This window comes from Mixophyes fleayi, chromosome 1 (assembly GCF_038048845.1).
Source record: "Mixophyes fleayi isolate aMixFle1 chromosome 1, aMixFle1.hap1, whole genome shotgun sequence".
Lineage (NCBI taxonomy): Eukaryota > Metazoa > Chordata > Amphibia > Anura > Limnodynastidae > Mixophyes > Mixophyes fleayi.
The window spans coordinates 323,666,540-323,672,539 of record NC_134402.1 but is presented as its reverse complement, the minus strand read 5'-3'; positions in this window follow the sequence as shown (position 1 = coordinate 323,672,539).

Here is a 6,000-nt window from a genome sequence, read left to right as displayed (position 1 = left end):
AGGACCCCCCCAAGCACTTACCTGTCAGTGCAGTCCTCCGTCCCGGCGCGCTGTAAGCTCCTTACTGAGGAGATCTCGCGAGAGTTCATGAACTCTCGCGAGATATCCTCAGTAAGCAGACTACAGCGCGCCGGGACGGAGGACTACACTGACAGTACTCAGCAGCATCGATCGGGCCGGGGGCGCCCCCGCCCGATCAATAATGCTGCTGAGGAGTTTGAAGGGCCCCCTGGATGCCCGAGGCCCCTGGGCTATAGCCCAGTTAGACCTCGGGTTAATCCGGCCCTGATCTCACCCAGTCGCAGGCATGCAGACAGAAAATTACAGATCCTCAGTACCTCCATCCCATTCTTCAGGGACTCCTCTGCCATGCAGTCTCCAACCCTCCCCTCCCCCCTCCTGACAGCATTGGTGTATTTCCATGGGGCTACCTGGGAGGAACTCACTGACTATCACTGCCTTTCTCCCTGTAGTGCCAAACTGTGTCTGCTTTGTGGGGTGCCTCTGAAGGTGGGGATCCTCTGCTGGTTCCTTGCTGTGTGAGTTTCTCTGATGGGCGCTTCTTCTCACTCTCTTAACAATAGCCCTCATGACACCCACTTTCCATATACTGGGGCACCCCCAGGCTAGGGAACCCCTACATTGTCTACAATAATAACTATTGGCACCCCCTCTATGGGATCCTTAACAAGGCTATTAACTAATGGGGGTCTATCGCCTTACCCCTCCAGGGCCTATTCAGAAGTGTTGCCTTAGCAGCAAAAGCTGTGCACCCCCCACTCCAAATGTCAGGAGAGCCCAGGACCTCCACCTACTTGTCCTGAAACTCCAGCTATATAGCTGTTCTCCTAAATGTGGAAAAACCAGAGACTTTATAGACTCCCCCATGTGTCTTCTCTATCTCCAGGGATTTTGCTCCACACCATAGCTCCGTCCCATTGCGGTGGCATGGGCATCTGCATCATCGCATTCATCTGTCGCCGAGGCCTGCACCTCGTTGGCTATAGTGCTCCCCCGGTGACCTCCCCTGCCGTCATTGGTGGGCGGGGCCTCCTATAGGTAACTCTATATGCATTACAACAGTATAATTAAAGTCTTTTATTTCAAAATAAATCATGAAGATCAAAGAATACTTAAAAAAAAATCTGAAAGAAAATTGAGTAGCACCAATCAATGGAAGCATATAAGAAGGTTTCAAAGACCGCACTATCAAGTCCATCATAAAAGAAAATGCAGGGAAAATGGCAGCACAACTGTGGATTCCTATAGAACAGGAGGATGGCATTTACTGGGAAGACCACCATGGCAGAAATGGGAGAAACCGTGACAATAGCCTGAGGACTTCACAAATCTGCAATCTATGGAAGTGTGGCAGAAAGGCAAAATTTTTTGAAGAAACCTCACATGAAATCTCATCTAGAGATGGTAAGAAAGCATATGCAGGGGCGCACGCAGGATTGTCAGGGGGTGGTTCCCCCCCCGACCAAAACCCCCCCCCCCAAAAAAAAACCACAAAAGAGCTGCCGTGCATGCACAGTAGCTCCGTTTAGGCAGCACTGTCCTATACAGCAGCCGCGGCACTGCCAAAGAAGCGTCCGCGGCGGTGCTGTATACAATACAGCACCGCCGCGGACGCTTCTTTGACAGTGCCGCGGCTGCTGTATAGGACAGTACCGATATGGTGGGCACTGAGTTAGCACAGGGGGGGTTTCTGGAGACTGCGCCACTGATACGGGAGACCCAAATACCAAGTGGAGACAGATTATATGGTCTGATAAATCCAAGAGGGAATTACTCTGACTTATAAACATGTGAATTCTCACTAAGGGGTCAGTTTTTTTAATAAAATAACATACTGATGTTATATACTGAAAATAAGTTTTCATGATAAATTATCATGTTAGTCTCAGCAATCCACTTACCAATTCTGAAGTAGACCACTGTTTCCAGAACCATTGTTCAAAGTTTGGATGTGCCTATAAGGTAAGTCATAAAATGGAGAAACACTGCTTTGGGCTGGCATGTATTGGAGATGAAAGTTTTTAGAAGAAAATTCTACTATCATAATCCAAGTCTGTAATACGATGTCTACAACAAGTGACCCATATTTGGAAAAGCCTCTCCAACAGGTGCCTGGAACACATGAAATAGAGTTGTGAACTTTCACAGGGGTCCTATGCCATATAATCAATATATTTCATGCTCATCATTGAGATTGTCAAGAAAACTTAATTCTTTTTCCATAATTGCTGCAAGAATATTCAACCTTGGAGCCTACGTGAACAGCCAAGAGGCAATAAATGTAACTCAATTAAAGGTAATAGACAAAAATGTGAAAGGGATAGAAGAAAAAAATTACATCTTTCCCATAATTTTAAAGTAAAAAGTGTAATGCCGGCAACACATTCTCCAGCCAATATTGGACAATTAGGCTGGGTAGAAACTACAGGTTTTTCAGTCAACTATTGGGTCAATCAAACGATAAACAACCAATCTGGCCAATATCGCATTCGTGTGTATAAACGGTGAATGATAGTCGTTCCAATGTACTGATCGTCATTTCATTTGACTGTTCAGCTGAACTATAAATCTCATTCCAATCCTCCAGTGTGTATGTACTCACGATCAGGATCTCCATAGAGTTTACTGTGTCATGATATTTTCAGCCGAGGGTTATGACAGTTGAAGAGCACAGATCTCAGGGCAAATCTTTTAAAACATGTATATTGTGTACGCATGAATCAGGCATGCTGATCGTGACTTTTTCTTTTTCAGTCGCTGGTACAATCGTTGTAGATAACACATTGGTCGGAAAATTCTGTAGTGTGTACCTAGCCTTAGCCTGATGCAGCATCTTGTGTGGTACGCAAATGACCTTGATGCCTGATAAAAAGTTAATAAAAATTGATTGGATTATTATTGGGCAAAAGGAGGTCAAAAGATGACTGCATATTACTGGTATCACCTCTGCATGTAGTCATCTTTCAACCACACTAACAGGCTTGTTATGCTAAAAGTGATACAACTACTTGGTCCAAGGAGCTCATTGGTTGGATCTAATCGCGTTTAGCCATAATGTGTATGCAGGGCCGGACTGGGACTAAAAGTCAGCCCTGGCATTTAAATTACACAGGCCCACCTGAGGCCCAGTAGGAAAGAAATTGTGTGCCGCCGCACAGCGGCAAAAAGGGCGTGGCCACATTGTGTTGTGGGTGTGGCCAACATGGGGCATTGATACATACATTATAATAAAACATTACATTTATCACGCCCTCCCAGCCACATCACGCCACCCCCCCAGACACATTATGACACCCGCAGCCCACTGTACTTATCTATGCTTCTGGTGCTGCTGACATCCATCAGGGTGGAAACTTCCTGTAGAGTGAGCAGGGAAGCTCTTAGTCTCATGAGATTACCACATCTTGTGAGACTTAGAGCTCCTCGGCTTGCTCTGCAGGCTGTGTCCTATCCAGGGACTGGGAGCAGCTATCCGCTCCCTCCTCCTAACCAGAACTGGATTAATGCCTGGGGGCACGGGGTATTTAAGACAGGGGGCCCCTATTATGTAACATGGTTATCATATTAGACAAAATGTTAGACAAATACACAGGCAATACTGTGTGCAATACAGTCACCAAAATTCGGGAATTCCCCACCAGTGTTCTTGTCACTTTCACCACCTGTGGCTGCTGGTGTCTTTAGTAGCTGCTTGTCTGGATCCTCGAATGCTGGAGGCCCTATTTAAAAAAAAAAAATGGGTACATGAAATTTAGAAACCTCCAACCAGCCCTGGGGGTAAATGTATCATACCCCGGTTTTCTCAACTCGCGGGAGATCGGCGTCTTCGCTTTACAAGGCAGCGCCGCTTTAAATTTAAGCTGCAAAGACGCCGATCTCCCGCGAGTTGAGAAAACCGGGATATGATACATTTACCCCCTGGTGTTTAATAAATGCAACCCATGTTTTATAATTAGGCCTCCCTCCAGTCTAAACATTAAAATACTAGTATTCACGTTTAATAAACCTATATACCTCCCTCCAAACAACCCCAACAATAAATAAATCGCATTTACGTTTAAGAAATATACCTATTTCCCACAACCATCACTGCCATTAAGTAATTCCTATTTACATTTAATAAATAGACGTTATTTTTTTCCCAAACAGCCCCACTTTCAATTAAAAGCCCCCAAATCATATTATGCCACAATAGTGCCCCAGTTCGTACAATAGTATGCCCAAATGATATTATACCACAATACTGCCCCCAGTTGATGTTATGCCACAATAGTGCCCCCAAATCATATTATGCCATACAGTAGTGCCCCCAAATCCCGTGTGGCATCCTGGCTCTTCACACCCCCCCCCTGAGTGGCATCCTGGCTCTTCTCCCCCCCTCTGAGTGGCATTCTCCTGTCTCTTCTCCCCCCCTGAGTGGCATCCTGTCTCTTAACCCCCCCCCCATCTCCTGAGTGGCATCCTGTATCTTATTCCCCCCATGAGTGGCATACTGTTTCTTATTATCCCCCCCCCCCCCCCGAGTGGCATACTGTCTTGTCTCTTATTCCCCCCCCCAGTCTCATACTGTTTCTTATTATTCCCCCCCTCCCGCCCCCGAGTGGCATACTGTCTTGTCTCTTATTCCCCCCTACCCCCCCCAGTGGCATACTGTTTCTTATTATTCCCCCAAGCCCCCCCCCCCAGGTGGGGTGTGTCTAGCTTAAGAGAAGCAGCTTACGAGTAAAACCATCAAAATATCCTTTTAGGAAAGCTGATAACTTCTGAGGTTCCTGATAACTCCAGTCTAGTAATAGTAATAGTGTGTACTTAAAAAAGGGACTCCCATATCTCATAACAAATCCAGCTCTCCACAATCATGTTGGGGGTCCCAGGTTTCTAGATTTACTTTGATCTTTCTAAGGTTAATGTATAGGTATTATAGAAATGTATCCTCTTAGAGAAAACTTCCCACTGGCTACCCTCAAATTAAAGTGAACCAGTACAGTAGTGTGAAGGGTTGTGATTTATTTAGACTTTCTTATTTGGCAATTAATTAATGTGAGGCCCTACTGTAAAATTAGACCCTCTATGTGATATTTATTCATTACACTTGCTAGCTGTTGAAAATTTGCTGTTTAACTCCTTACCATCTGCATGCACACATATATTAAAAGGGGGGGGGGGATTTATACCCCATGCACACTGCCGAAAATACCCGGGTCGTGACTCAGTGTGGATGGGGGTCAGTGCATCAGACCCGGGACTTTTGGAGGGTTATTCCCGTTTTTCCAACCCAGAAGAAAAGAAACAGAAAGAAGCCTATTGGGTGTCTGGGATGCTGGAGGATGACATCTTTTCAATGCTGCAGAAATGAGTGGAAAGAGAAAGCATGGCACACTGGTTGGAAGAAGTGCGTGAGTTGCTGGCTATAAGAGGAGAGGAGGAGATCAGAAAGCAGATCACAGTGTACGATAACATAGCAAAAATACTAAAGGAGTGGGGTATAAAGCGCAGCCAGCAGCAGGTGGTAAATAAATTGAAATCGCTGCGAAAACAATACTCCAAAGTGCATGACCACAACCGGAGAAAGTTTGGTGCTGCCCACATGTAATGGCAATTTTATGATTAATGTAACGTAGTGTTCGGCAACTCTGCCCTGGCAAATCCCATTTCACTATCATCATCATCATCAAGCTGCCGGGATGCTTGCAGTTCTACACCTATCAAGACTCTGGTTTCCCTGCAAATAGGCGCATGTCCTGACCTGGAAAGATAAGTATATCATCTTGAATCCCCTGCAGAGTAAGGGTGGTGCCCAGCGGATGCCACAAATATGTGACGCCACTCTGTAGTCTAGACCCCCCCCCCATAAGCACCAAGACCCCATTAGGAAGAGGGTGCACAGCAGGTTCACCTTAAGAACCTTATAATGGGGTGTCCAGAGCCCCAATTTGTCAGCAGGCACCAGTGAGGTGTTCCCCATAGCCTGGGGTGACT